Source organism: Zootoca vivipara, chromosome Z (assembly GCF_963506605.1).
Source record: "Zootoca vivipara chromosome Z, rZooViv1.1, whole genome shotgun sequence".
Classification (NCBI taxonomy): Eukaryota; Metazoa; Chordata; class Lepidosauria; order Squamata; family Lacertidae; genus Zootoca; species Zootoca vivipara.
Window position 1 is genome coordinate 22,995,256 of NC_083294.1, and position 15,690 is coordinate 23,010,945.

At 42.8% G+C, this 15,690-nt stretch overlaps 1 protein-coding gene across 1 annotated transcript in view; it reads left to right on the plus strand.

Annotated features, from left to right (window-relative positions):
* The first annotated feature begins 7,461 nt into the window (after positions 1 to 7,461).
* Positions 7,462 to 15,690, plus strand: part of TRPC5 (transient receptor potential cation channel subfamily C member 5) — a 167,827-nt gene continuing 159,598 nt past the window's right edge. Inside the window, exon 1 of the mRNA XM_035112475.2 lies at positions 7,462 to 7,745. The gene's annotated coding sequence lies outside the window, so the exon portion shown is untranslated. The remainder of the gene's footprint in view (positions 7,746 to 15,690) is intronic.

A 15,690-nucleotide genomic window follows, 5' to 3' on the forward strand; every position in this document is an offset into this window, starting at 1 on the left:
TTAAATAATTATTAAGAAAAAGGGATCTCTCTCCAGAACATAAGAAGAACCTGCTGGATCAAGTCAATGGTCCATCTGCTCCAAGATCCTGTTCCTAGACCCTGTTCCCCATGGCCAACTAGATATCTATGGAAAACCTAAAAGCAGCACCTCAGCACAAGAGCCCTCTCCCCTCCAGTTGTTTTCAACAACTGGTATTCAGAAGCATTTCTGCCTCCAACGTTGGAGGCAGAGCACAGCCATCATGGCCAGTAGCCTTCAATATGTTCAATATGTGGAAGAGGCCCAAACACAAGAGTCCCAGATTTCTCATTCTGTCCTCTCATCTACAATGATAAAACATCACAAAAAAGTCAAGCCCTGAAAACAGACTGAGGAGTCAATTGTGTCTGCAACAGAAGCTTTGGGAAATGTCTTTTATCTCCCTTGGAAAAAAAGAGAGTCCAGTCCTTCATTGTACAGAAGAGGAGATATTGTGTATTTTAATTAGATCACAAGAATCACTGGGGAAGGGAAACTGCTTGGCTGTCAGAAATATTTTAGTTTGGAATAAATTATTTAAACTTCAGGACAGGGGGAGTTCCATAAATCCAGTAGAACTCTAAAAAACAAACACAAACACAAACAAACCCCAACCTTTGTTTTATATCAATATATCAAGATAAAAGCTGGAAACCAAACATCAATATCTTTAAATACGGTAAACAAACAAACAAACAAACAAACAAAATATCCCTTACCTTTCTGGGGCTTGCTATCTTACCCTAGTTCTCATTGAGATAGTCAACCTGTTTCCTCTTTCTTATGCTCCCTGTTTTCATTGGAGAAATGTTGGACAGTATGGAGTTATCCAACCCCTGAGCCGTCTGAAGACAATCCTGTATAGGGAAGGTTGTTTTTTATTAAAGTTTAATGTTTTATTAAGTTCTATGTATGTTTGAAGCTGTCCAAAGTGCTGGGGCACCCCAGTAAGATGTGTGGGGCATAAATGGTAAAATTATCATTATGGAATGAAACGTCCTTATTTTCATCAGAGAAATGTCAGAGGGTATGCACTCTGTTTGTCCTGCGATTTCAAGTCACAAGCCTGAGAGGTTTTCCCCTTTTTCTGCCGCTTTCCCCAGGAAAACACAACTGTTTACTATTGAATCAGAACAAATATCAATCAGGTTTTCTACATATTGATGTTTGTTCTGATTCAGCAGTAAACAGAAGATTTCCCTTGAAAAGTGGCAGGGCAAACATTAAACTTCTCTGACCCAGTGAGTTGAAATCCCTTGAAGTGGATGGGCCCTCAGTATGGTTTGGTTTCTCAGGAAAAGAAAGAGAAATAAAAGCTTGTGAGATTAACTTTTTGGTAAGAATAAGGCAACAGAGCAAGTAAAAAGGCTGGGGCTCCCTGTTCAGTCTTGAGATTTGTTGGTTACACAAACCAACTTGGGAATGCCAGAGTCACTCTGATTTGTTATTTGGTGTAAGCACAGAGCCAATGCGTGCCTCCAATAGGTTCTGTTCAGCAGTCATAATTTTCTAAGTAGTCATAATTTTCTGTGAAGCTCCAAAATTTTCTATGAAGCTCCAAAAATGGGTGCTAATGCTGAGTGTTCAGTATATTTAAATGACCTGTATGCTTCCAATTCTATCATAGGAGGAAAATTCTGAAAAGGCTGACCTCTCAAGTTACTTTAGCTCAGCAAGGAAGGCTTTCCTCTTCCTTGCTATCCCTTCACTATTGACAAAATATTTTATTTTTGCAGTCAAGAGCCTGCAAACATCTGGAGGGCACTTCCTATAAAAGCACCATGTTGCTTACACCTGTTTGAAGAGGATAGGAATCAAACCAATGGAGTTCAAATTAGAAGACAGAAGATTTCAGCTAAACATTCAGGAGAACCTCCTGATAGCATGAGCAGTTTGATTGCATAACAGAGTACTTAAGAATAAGGAGAATTGTCCTTTATTAAATGTTTTTAACCAGAGATTGGATAGCTACCAGTCAGGGGGGCTGTAGCAGCAGGTTTTCTGTTTTGGCAGGGGCTTGGACTATATGGTTTTTGAGGTTCTTCTCACTTCTTTGTTTCTGTGATCCATTTTTGCTATCACTTTAGGTATGTTTCAATTTCTTATCTAGGGAACTGTCTTTCTTCCTTAGAATCTTACCTTAGTCAAAATCAAAGGTAGCCTTAACTTGAGAAAAGGTGAGTCATCCACCTCAAGCAACATATTTTGTATGGCATTAAGGGAAGCAGAGTGAGAGGCAGGCATATCATCCCTCTTGGGTTTAATTCACAGGACATCCTCCTGCACAATGGAACATTTCTCACCCAAGTTAATTTATTAACATGACAGAGGTAGAGGTTTGTTATTTATAAAGAAAATTCTTTTTAAAAAAAGTTTTTTTGGGGGGAGGGGCAAATGCTCCACTGATGTTTAATGATGAAAGAACTGATTTGGAAAGAGATAAGCTTCTGCCTGCTGTTCTTAAACTGACTCTTAAAATCACCTGCTCACATATATTTAGAATGAGCTTTGTACCTCAAAATAAAAGGATTAGACTTGCTAATCCCTAAAAGGTAAGAGAAAGAACAGCAAGCTTTGGAATTTTGTATATTAACATCAGCCTTAGCCTGTGTTAAATATAGAGGCACATGAAAACTTGTGTATAGCATGGCTAAAATATCCCACTTGGGATGGAACAATGATCTGAGCCATGGTAATTTTAATTCTGGTTGGTTCAGACATACTTTAAACTTCACTGGAGGGTGACTGAGTCAGAAATGATCCATCAAGCAGTGTTGGAGTAGACCAATGTTCTTCAACTTTGGACCCCAGAAAGTGGCAAATTACAACTCCCATCACACTCAACCATTTTAACTACTGGACAAGGATGGTGGTGATTGTAGTCCAGCATCAGGCGACCCTTGGTTGAAGAACATTCGTCTCCTCCAGCAGTGTTTCCATAGGGTCTGAGAGGGTCTTTCCAAAAACCTACTCCTTTTAACTGGAGACACCAGGGTTTGACACTGGGACCTTCTGCTTGCAAAACATATACTCAGCCACTGAACCATGTTTGCTTGCTCCTTTTTATATAAAGTAAGGGGTTGGGCTGGGTACATGTAGGTATCATGTTCCAACTTAGACCCTCCAGAAGGGATGTGGCCCTTCAGATGTTGTTGGGCTCCATCAGCCCCAGGGATGATGGGAGCTGTAGTCAAACATCCTCTAGAGGGCCACAGGTTCCCCATTCCTGGCCTACATGATAGGGTACTTCCAAGTTTTAACTGAGTCCAGGCTAATTCATGGGAGATCAGGACCATGGTCAGCTCACTGCCAAACTGGGTAAGGAGTCCTTCTGTATTCAAGGCACCAAAGATTGGCAAGCTTTAAATGTTGCTCCAGCATAGGAAACAGCCAGCTGAGAGCTTAAGTAGTCCTGCAGCCAAGTTCATGTTCCCCTCATAGTGAGCTAGAAATTTGTCCTGAAGTGCAGAGAGGTGTGTATGTGTGTGTATAGGGTTCTGTTACACCCACCCACATGTCCATTTTGGCATAAAAATAAGACACCCCCCACTTTCCCCTATATATATGAATGGGTCAGATATACAAATAAGCAAACATGGCTACCTACATCACATCCAATATGTTTCTGGGTATGTGTCTAAATGCATCTGGGCATATTTTCCCACCTCCTCTGACTTACTCTCCTATGCTAGTTTTGCTCCTCTAGAAACTAGATTTTAAAGAACAGCGCTGAACATTTTTTTCTGCCCCCCATATTCCATTAATTAATAAGAAAATATATTATGTTAAAATTAGGAAGGGGGGGGAGAGAAATTCGTTGGAATGTTCATGGGTGGAGTGTGGAGCTTGGTTATTTTTCAAGGTGAGAAGAGGGGTTGTGAATGTTCTTTCATTGCTGTTGTTTATTCAACAAATCATTGGGGGGGGGGTCTGCATTGTGCAGTCTTTTTTCTGTGTCTTTGCTCACCAAAAACCCCATGACTTCCTGTAACTGTGTGAATGAAAATAGGTTGTATACATTGAAGCCCTGACACAAACAATATCCTCAGCTGCCATAACGTAAACTCAACCCACTAACATCTGAAGTAAATTCTAAAGCACCATGTAACTGGGGGAGAAAAATAGAAGCTTATTTCAAAGGGGGCGGGATGGAGACAGATTTCAGCACAATACAACGTAACATCCAACTTAATAGTTATATGTTAAGATCTTCATGATAGGACAGAGAGCAATCTCTTGCTTATGGTATGTGCATTGATGGTGCAAGCATATGTGTGCGATTTTATTTTTTATCTTTTGTACAGGGTTGTGGCTACTTGGCAAGTAGGAAGGAAGATGTATTCATACAGGTGAGAAAGAGTCCCTGTCCTGCAACAACTGGGAGCAGATTTTCATTATTTCATACAGGAATAATGGAGATGCCAGGGATTGAACCTAGGACTTTCTGCATACAAATGGATGTTCTACTACTGAGCTACATCCCTATCCCCAATAAATCCTTGTTTCTCAGAGGCAAAGAGGGTACTATTCCCCTAATGATTTATGATGCCCTCTATAATTTCATGATTTTCACAGGAATAACAGGTCCACATTTTGCATTGCATTCATTTTCTTTTTGGTCATACCCAAGAGTTAAACCTTCATGAAATGGTTTTGCCTCAAAATTGTCAGCGGGGCTGATTCTTAGAACACTTAATCTGCATAGCTAAGTTGGGTTTAAAACTGATTACAAGGATACCTGGAGCCAATTTACACATTACATGGGAGACCCATGATTAGTGTTTAAAAACAACACACCCCTGAAAATGCAGTTTCGGAGTGGGGTGGATGACTGAAAAATTAATCAAAACAGTATTGTTATGAAGGGGGTGCTTAACGCTTCTCCCAAGGCCATATTTGTAATCAAAATGGCCCCATTTGCTTTCCCACCTGTAGGAAAAATAGGGCAAATCTGATTGCAAAAATGGCACTCAGGGAATGAACTCCACACACACACCCCAAACTGCTTCTGCAATCAAATTTCTTCCTCCTTGCGTTTCAGTGTTGTTGGGATATATGCAAAAGCATTTGGAGACCAATCAAGGTATCTAAGCATAATGTGGTCCTTGGCATGAAATCTATGCAGCTGAAATGTTCTAATTTTCTTGTTAGATGTAGAGAAATTTATTTTCCCAAAGTGTGGGGATAGTACAGTAAACCTTTGAGCCCAGCATGGTATTTGCCACATTGCATTTGTGTCTTGAGCCTCAGAGGGAGAAATTATATACTACTGGCACCACTCACCCAGACATCAAATGATACTGTGAATATGGAGCTTAAAGGTCCCAAATACCAAGTGATGCATGAAGCATGATGGCAGCTGTTGTGTGGCTCTTTGGTGTGAGGTTTGTTGCTGTCAGCTGCTAAAGTAGTGTGAGATGATTTTAAAAAATGAAGAAGAACCTATTGTGCTTATCTTCACTTATCATTTCTCTGAGCTGATGAGTTGACTTAGGGAAACATGGAAGAGCTACTGCATTCTTGCATGAGTTGAGTTCCTGAGTGGTTCTGTCCCTCGGCATCTTTGATGAGCTCACTTCCAGGGTGCCAAGATTTTGCTGAGCACGAAGCCTTGTTTGCCAGTTTAACTGCATCCTCCTGTCAAGAGCAAGTCTCTCAGCTCAGATGTGGCTTCAGAATTAAGGTGTACCAGACATCTGCCAGAAACTGCACCTAAGCAAAACTGTGAACAGAGGTTAGGAAAATGATTACCTGCCTGATATGGAGTCAGGTTGCTGGGCCATCTATATCAGTACTGTCTTCAAAGTGATGCACAGCAGCTCCTCAGGGTTTCAGCTGGAAAGTGGGCATTCCCAGCTCTTCCCTGAGATCACAGGGATCAAACCTGGGACCTTGTGCATAGAAAGCATGTCCTCTACCACTGCTCTAGGGTCCTTCTCAAACTTAAAAGATGTAGATTTTCAGCTGTGCTTTTGAGTCTCACCTTTGGTTCAAATGCAACCACTTTCTCAAGCCAGGAGGCAAGTTAAGCAGAACAGGAGCTTTTCCTTTGCTGCTTTCATCTATTTCCAGGAGCAGGTTAATGTCGTGGAGAACAGAGGTTTTTAGGAGAGGGCATAGGCCTCTAAACATAACATGCTGATTTTTCTGATTGCTACTTCTATCATAGACCTGCTTTGTTAAGACCAAGAGTGGTGTTTTGGTTAGAGTGCCAAACTAGCACCTGGGAGTCCAGGGTTCAAATTCTCACTCAGCCATGAGACACACTGATTGACTTTGGTCACCACTTCTCAATTTAAATTACCTTACAAGGTTGTTATAAGAATAAAATGGGGCCAAGGGACACCAGATAATATTGCGTTGAAATCCTTAGAGGAAAGGTGAGATATCATCACCACCTTGAGGCTTTGGGCATTCAGGTGCACCTTCCTGACTTCTTAGGAATTGACTTATATTTTCATTTGTGCAGCTGGCTTTGAATTGTTCTGATCTGCTGGTTTTCCCTCTGCTGCCTGTTTTCCCTTCTCTCTGTGTGTTGATTTTTTAAAAATTGCATTTTGATACTCTTGCTTCTGGTCACCTCTGACTTCTTAAAGAATGGAGGGATGGGGGATGTGGTACCCTCCAGATGTTGTTGGACTCCATGACCATTGGCCATGCTAGCTGGAGCTACTGAGTAATGAATGCCAACAACATCTGGATGGCCACAGGTTCCCCACCCCTAATATATGGTTTCCCTTACACAAACGCACGCCAAAACCAAATAACCACCCCCACCTGAATAACCCCTGCTATCCACATCAGGAACCTAACATGATCTTCCTTTTCTTTTTAAATGTTTTGGGCTGTGGTGGCTTTCTGGGGTGTGTGGGGAGTGCACTTTAAAAGGACTCTTAGCTAAGCGAGGTTGTGGATTTGGGCTGGAGCTTGCAAACAGTCTCTTCCTCCCCTCCTGCCCGAGCGCACCCCCACCCCCTCTGTCGATGGCGTTTTCCAGAACCCCGTGAGAAGCGAGCAAACGACCGAGAGGGCTGAATCCCAGTCCAGGCGGAGAAACGACTGGAGTGGCGGGTGGGGGTGGGGGCGGGGGTCGTCTCTGGTGGGGAAGAGGAGCCAGTGAGCAGCGTCTGCTGCTGCCGCTGCGGGCAAGACTGCTAGTCAGTTTCGCGCCTCTCTCCCCCACCTCTGCTAAGGTGGTGACACGGATCGCTCGTCTTCGTGCGGGAGGGAACGGGAGTCTCATCAGCAACCCTTTGCTGCTCTCTGCTCCCATCAAACCCGGAATTCAGGAGCAACAGCGAAGGTGGCGGTGGCTGTGGAGGAGGTTTGGGATTGTAGCCAATCCAGAGCGCAAAGAAGCGAAGACTGCGTCTGCCTGGCGCCCCCCCCCCCCCAATTCATTCTCTCCCCCCCCCCCACACCTTGTGCCCGCTTGGCTTGGGACCTGGCTTGGAAAAATGAAGATGCCTTGACGTCTAAAGGTTGGTTGCCCGATGGGCAAGTTTGGTGGGGCCAAGTAAAAGAGTCCGGTGGAAGAAGGAACCGCGGGACTCCTCTTCCCCCACCCCGCGCTCCTCCGTCTCCCCTACCCACGCCAACGGCCACGGGGGCTGGATTATTATTCCTGTTGTTGCATCCCTGCCAAAGAGGAGCGTGCCTCATCCACGAGGGAGCCTGAGGATCACAGTCCGGATCATGTAGAGCTCCAATTGTTTCTCGCTTAGGTGAGTCTGCTGGAGCTCGAGGGGTGCGGAGGAGGAGGAGGAGAGGGGTCGTGTGTGGAGGGAAGCGGTGGGCTTTGAACCCTTGACGGGGATCTGCTAATGCTTTGTCTGGCATGAATCTGATCTGTGCGTGTTCCATGGGCTGGAAAGGAGAACTAAATGTTGGGGTCATGGTGGGGGCCGTGTAGGGATGGTTCAGGGTTAGTTAGGGGTACAATATAGGGAGGGAGGGAGAAGCCCCCCATCGTCTCTCTCAGATTATGTGTCTTTCCTCGTGGAGCTCCAGAATCTTGTAAGGTCTGGGAGCAAAGTCAGCCACAGTCCAATGCTCTTTAAAGAGCAATGGTGCAGACAGGTGCAGATGGATTGCAGTTGTACCCCAAGAATAAGCTGTGGAACCTGGTGAAAAGTCCGCCCTCCGCAGCAACCTGATATCACATTTCTCTCTGCTCCCCCCCCCTCAAAATCGCACCTCTGAATATGGTGCACAACAACAACAAAAAAAGGCAGGAGGGAAGGGGTGGGTGACACTACCATTCCCAAGGTAGACAGACCTTGTAGGAAGCATGTTTCTGTTTTGTTTTCTTACTCCAAAGCAAATCCATCTTAATTCAACCGGGCTGACTCCCAAGCAAGTGTGCAGAGGATTTACAACTCCTTTAACAGCCCGATCCTATGCATGTCTTCTCAGAAGTGAGTCCATTTGAATTACTCCCAGGTAAGTGGGGATGGGATTGCAGACAACACCTGCCTTTATGGAGCAGCTATGTTTGACCTGGACAACACTTTGCTTTGTGGGGATGCACCTTGAAATAAAGGCTGCTGTTGTGGTCTCCAAAAGAGAGGAGGGGAGAGAATCAACCCGATGAAAGAGAAAAGATGTGTGCTGCTTCACATGTGATTTTGTTTTGGTGCACACTTACATCATTTATTTTGTAAGTGTGCATCCTAAAAATGTAATGTGTTGATGAGATAGAACATGTGTTTGGAGGAACAGGTGCCATAAGGATGCACCCCTCACAGGCAGAAGACTGGGTGCAGAGCCTTGCCAACTGGTCCAGCAGCAGCCCTCGATTTGCTTTTTTAGTGCTTGCAAAGGCCCTTGAGAAGAAGCCCTCTTTGCTGCTGAAGATCCCTGAAAGGCCATCTAGGGTAAAAGGGAAGATATTGGCTTGGTTTTATGATTTGCTCATAGCCTTGCAAGGACCCGGGCTTCAAAACCAGCCTCCCTCTCCCTTTCCCTTTTTAAAGACCTGGTATGATTGCTTTCTGGGCTTCCCCCGCCCCTTCTCCCAGGATACTGAGTGCCTCAAGTCTCCCTCTCAGACACTGTTTAGCCCTCAGAGAACTGTAAATCCAACACCTGTCACAGCAAAGAAAGCAGAATGGAGGGGATGCTGCAGGTCTCTTTCCCTCTCCCTTTGCTATGCATGTAATCAGAAAATATGTTGAAGCAGGGGATTCGGCAGGAAAGTGGATTTGACTTCTTCACCAGGGCACTCGCTATGCAGCAGTTAGAAAAACCAAAGTGGCCACGCATTGCCAAACTGGCCTCCATTCAGGACAGCTCAGGAGGCTGCGCAAACTTGCAAAGGTGCCAACTCCTTTGAATTTTATTACCAGAGAAGGGGCAGGGAATGGCGAGGTCTTAAATCTAAGTGACAGTCTTTAATTTACAGTAGGCTTAACTGTGTGCTCAATTTTTGTTTAATGTGGTGTGGATTTTATCCCTGGCACAGGTTAAATGCCAGTATAAATGCACACCTATATTTATACAAGTGAAGAATGAAGGGGTGTGTGTCTGCATTTTTAGTGTTTTGTCACACAAACAAACCATTGGAACCCAAAATGTAGACATGATGTATTTGGGAGGTATTCTGTGCTCTAAAGGTTGCACATCAGATGCAGTTCTCTTCTTCTCTACCCTCAGCTGCCAGCTGTTCGTCTATTTGTGAGCTCCCCTGATATTTTAAAATGCACACACTACTTCTTTAAGATTGCAATGACTGTTCACCTCTATTTGATTTCATGATACATGGGATTTAACTGCTGCCCTCTGATGCTTCAACAGTTTCCAAGCATTTGAACTCCTTGCTAGTGTTATTGACACAGATGATTCAAACACGTAGGCTCCTGCTACCAGTGCTCTTATCATAATTGGTGCTCTCTTGGGCCACCTAGAAACTACATGGACTTCCTTTTGTGTCCCAGGCTGAATCAAAGGGGACATTGGTCTGAACTTTATTTGCTGTTCTGCCTATTTCTACTGTTGCCATCAAATCTAGTTTTGTCTGAGAACCTTCCTGGAGCAGCAGGAGCCAAAGTAGGCTAAACATTGCATCAGGTGAAATTTAAATCAGGCATGTTTAGTGCAGTGTCCAAGTAGTGGTAATGGAGTAGGAAGTTTAGGGAGAAGGTCTAGGGGTCCTTTTCTGTAGATCTGTCAAGCCACAATATCTGTTTACTCTTTCCAGCAAAGATCAAGATTTCCCAAGTGACCTTTGGCAAATCTTTTGTTTTTTTCTGATGCTTTGCTATTTCTCCCCCTGCAAAAAAAAAATTGTTGCCGTACTTTGATGCTGGCTTTCTTAATCCTCTTTCAATAAAACTAAGAATTGGACATAGCCAGTTTTGTGGGATATTTTTCTAGCCCAAGTGATTTCCAGTGTAGTATGAAATTGATATGGAGTGGACCCAGGTGGCGCTGTGGGTGGTTCGAATCCCTGTGGGGTGAGCTCCCGTTGCTCGGTCCCAGCTCCTGCCCACCTAGCAGTTTGAAAGCACATCAAAGTGCAAGTAGATAAATAGGGTGGGAAGGTAAACGGCGTTTCTGTGCGCTGCTCTGGTTCGCCAGAAGCAGCTTTGTCATGCTGGCCACATGACCCGGAAGCTGTCTGCGGACAAACGCCAGCTCCCTCGGCCTATAGAGTGAGATGAGCACCGCAACCCCAGAGTTGGACACGACTGGACCTGATGTTCAGGGGCCCCTTTACCTTTACCTTTAGCATGAAACTGACACATGTAGTTTAGGAAGGGGGTTCTCTACCCCAAGCCAATTCAAATGTTCCCACCAAAGACATGTGTGTCATGTCAGATGAATAGCATTTATATCCTCCTTTGGACCAGATTTTGCTGGAAAAACTACATGGGGCTTTAAACAAAAAACACCTAAAATGGGCTGACATTATCTGGGGTAAAAAACAGATACGCTATGGTTAAGGTTCAGCTGGTTTTCTTATAATATTTTTTTTTTTGTAAAGTGGCTGAAATTCAGGGACATTGTGTATTCCTGTGCAGTTGACTAAACTAGGATGAATAGCATGGATTCCAAACTCATTTTCTTGGAAGAAGGTTTTAAGAGAAGTGCTGTATAAATGCAAAACATGCTTACTGCTGATATCAACCTGCAGCAGAAGCCACTGTGCTGTTGATTTCTTTCCCTAAAGCCTGAAATAAAAGAATCCAAAACTTGTACCATTTTTCTATATATGCGGATCAAAAAGGGCTTGGAAATCTAGCTTTATTATACTGAATAAAAAAGCACAGGGAAGAAAAGAGACACGTGCTCATTTGTTCTCTCTCTGAATATTCACATCCTGTTCTTTTAATTTGAAGTGCTTAACTGGGAGGTAAAGGAAACATCATTATTTTCCTTTCAGCTCACCTAATGAGCATTAACTGCATCTATATATGAGAGCAAGTACATGGTTCTGTTGACACAAACATGGGCTCTTCATGTCCCCTCTCTTCTCATATTTTGATTTGCAATTATTCTTAGTTATTGTTGTTCTTCTCACTATGCCAACAATAAATGGATGAGCAAGTTATCAGGGAAATGTAGCTCACATAATTTAAGATATTGGGTTGCACACACATTCCCTATAATGAAAGAGCCCAGGTGTTGGCTTGGTTTTGAGCTGTGAAAAAGTAAGACACATAATTGTTATAATGCACCCTGCTACTGCTTTTGATTTGATGTGCAGAAGATCTAGAAAATCTGGACTGCAGAATCTTGGTGTTTTCCCTAAACAATCACTTTGTTTCTATCTCAGGGGGTTATAAATTTGTTTTCCAAGTTGAGCTTCCCTTTGCCCTCTACTTGAAGCAGATGATCCTCCTCCCATCAGCTTGGAGCTGGGAGGGGTATTTTTGCTCCTGCATTTGTGATTAGTTTCGGATGCACCACGAAACCCTCCAAGCTGGCAAAGAGGGTAAGGGGTTCATCCCTGTTGTTTAAGCTTTGGAAGTAATCCAACTGCTTCCAGGTGTTCTACGCTTTCGAAGTGATATGGAGAGGTTTTAGCATGAGATCAGGGAGGAGACCCTACTCTTCACCCTCTTGGGAAAATTTGAGGAGACTTCTTGGATAGCTACTAAGAGTAATCCAAAATTGTGGGTCGTCACTTTAAATATATATTTGCCACACACATTAAAAATCGTAATAGGCTTAATATTGAGGGCATTGGGAATGCTTCCATTTTTTGGCCTTGGGGAGGAAGGGTGGGATATAAATTGAATTAATTACAATAACAACAACAGTAACCAACACCACTGCTTTCCACTTTGTTGGTTTTAAAATAAATTTCCAAATGGGGGCTCTTCCCCAAACGTATTAAACTATGTAAGAGAAGACAAAGATTACAAACCTTCCATACAAGCAAAGTTTCACCTTTATCCAAGTAATTAACATATTTAGTCACTATTTCTTGAGTTTTTTAAAAAATGAATTCCTCAATTCTATCAGAGTCAGTTGTCATGATTTAGTGATTTTTCCATGACTTTTAAAAACTGTTCCTCTACCAACATAGCATTTGAAGATCCCCAAGGCTTTGCTAGTTCTCTTTTAGAAGCTGTCAATAAATTTGCCACCAATTCCGTATCTCCATTTTCCTTGCAGCATAATTTAAAATATTGCATTTGATCCTTCAGGAGATACCAGTTCTTCCGAAGCAACATTTACTAAAAATAACAATGTGCGCACATTTATCCTTCATGAATGGCTTGTTTCACATATCCTGAAAAAGAACTAAAATGGAAATGAAATGAGAAAGAGGACTTTCCCCCCCAACCTAATATTTCTCAGAGTAAGGCTGAATATGATTTTGCAAGAATTTTTGTTATGTGCTCTTTTTCTTATACTTTAAGGTATGGATAAATCGGCCAGTCTATCAATTTTTAAAAATAGAATTCCATGTGCTTAAGCAAAACTAGAGTGCATATTTGAGCTCTTGGAACAGTTAAACATAGCTATTCTGTGTTCTTGAGTATATCCTCTTCCTTAAAAGCATTAATTAGTACATTTCTGGATAGGCTGGAGTGGGAGACCTAATCTAGCATTCTTCAGAAGAATGTCCTTGCAACCAGCAAGCATGTGGAGATCCATTGTGAACCTGACCATGATGAACACCACCTGTTTATTTATCTGCCAGGCCCCCACAAAAAAGTGCCCCAAATGGCTCACAACAAAACAAATGAACAAAAGTAAATAGAAAAATTAAAAACATATCAAGAACAATTAAAAATAATCACAATATCAACAAATGCAAACAATGTTAGCTTTACTCCAGAGTAGACCCATTGGAAGTTAATGAATATAACTAACTTGGTTTCATTAATTTCAAGGGGTCTGCTCTGGAGTGGGGCTAACATTGGATACAATCCTAAATCCACACAATGTTATATAAAACAATATAAACAAACCAATCTAATCCAACAGATTAAAACTGAATGGGAGAGAAAACTATGCCTGGCACACAAGTAAAATGATAGAATACAACAGCTAACCACACATCTCACTTGTGAAGTCCCTCCCAGGCTCTCACTTGGGTCTGCTCTCCTAAACACTTCCCCTTCTTTCACTTGTAGGGTTGCCAGACTCAATAGAGGACAGGACTCTGTGCCTTTAATTGCCCTGCTCTCTTTTGAGTCTGGAAACCTTAAAGAGAAACCAGCAGACCCTTTGTTTAATTTCCAAGCAATTGGAAATTGCTGGTTTCTCTTGAAGGTTTCCAGGCTCAAAAGAGAGCAGGGCAATTAAAGGCACAGAAGTCCTGTCCTCTATTGAGTGTGGCAACCCTATTCACTTGCAGAGGTAAATATTGCCAGTCCTCCTTCAAGTCACACATACCCTCACAGTTTTTATATTCTTCAATCCCTCTCTTGCTACAGCCCTTTCAGCACTATTCACAAGGCAGTTCCTTTGATGAGCCCCAACTCCATCTTGAAAATTAAAGCCCCAATACCACACTCTGATGAGCTGGTCCTATAGGGCTACTGTCTCTAGCCTTGTGGTTCAGCTTGAGACAGGGATGAGCAAATCATAGCTGCCAAAGTTATCCCTTTTTTACAGGGATTTTCCCTTATGCTGAATAGGCTTCCTCGCGAGAAAAGCGAAAACTTGGCAGCTATGGAGCAAATCTGTATTGGTTTCTCGTTTTGCCAATCTTCAGTTCGGTTTCCCATATATCTGTTTGAGAATCATTTTTATATATTAAAAAATGTCCAAGTGAAAATTCATTTTAGTATAAATGTCTCTTAATATGCACATTTTGCCTTTAAAAATGAGCAAAACAACTCCACATGGTATAATGCATTATTCTTTCTACTGCATGCATTCCATACGCACTCTTTACTTTAGCATTGGCATTATTACGTGGCTGGAGAAGTACATTGCAAAATTTGGAGAAGTGCACATTTCAGACGTTGGCAGTGTTTATGTTTGTGTATTGCTTCGGAAAGTGAGACTTAGGTGGGCTCACGTTTGAATGCAAACTGAGTTGAATTTCTCCCCATCCCTAATCCCCAACCCTACATGAAGGTAGCAGCAGTTCAACACGCTGTTTTTCAATCAGGATTAATTGATAAGGTATCAATGAATTCTGATTGACAAGCAGAATGTTGAACTGTCAGCTATCCAAAATATCATTGAAGATATCAAATAGAGAGCCAGCCTAAAAACCAGCAGGGAGACACAGCCAAGAAATTGAGATTCAGTCTAAAATATTCCAAGTGCCACAATATTCCCTCGCAGATACGCTACTTCAGAATTCATTGTAATGTGCTAGCGGGAGAGGGTGTTGAATGACTCAGATGAATGTAGCTCGGAGTAAACAAACATGTAAATCATTTTTGGCTACAGAGAAAGGGAGCCAGGGGAGGGTGTGTGTGCACCATATTCAGGGAGAAGGCACTTGTGGTGATATGATCTGCAAAGTGTCCCTCAGTTTCAGAGAAGCCGAAATAAAAATCATGCTCAAATATTCAGGAGCCAGTGTCCTTTTCATTTGCAGTTGGGATGTTGCTGCATCTTCTTCAAAAAGCTAGTCGTTGGAAATCGCACACTCCACATGATGCAAACAGATTCTGGTCCAGGTTTGAATTCCTGGATGCTGATAGTAATTGGTGGTAGATCAAGTCCGATCTCCAGGGCACCACAGGCCGGTGTCCCCCCCCCCACAAACAACCACCCAGAGGGCAGTACTGTAGATGATAGGGTCAGGAGCAAATGGGCTTGGCCTCAGCACCTGAGCCAGCGTAGACATGCTGAGGCCCACTGCGGCTATCACTACCTGCCACAGAATCCTTTCTTCTTATTTTGGAGCACACATACCTTAGAATGTACACTTTATAGATTTAGTGTGGTTTAGTGGTCAGGGTGTCAGACTAGGACCTGGGGGACCCAGATTCAAATCTCCACTCAGCTACTCAGCTCACTGGGTGACCTTATGCCAATCACTGCCTCTCAGGCTAACCTACCTCACAGGGTTGTTGTGGGGATGGCATGAGGTGGGAGAGAACCCTGTATGCCACTTTGAACAACTTGTGAGAAAAGGTGGAATATAAATGCAATAAATAAAATAAAAATAAATAATCGGGGTAGGCAGCCTGCATGTATGGCCATATATGCATTATTATTATTATTATTATTAGTAGTAGTATCCTTTTA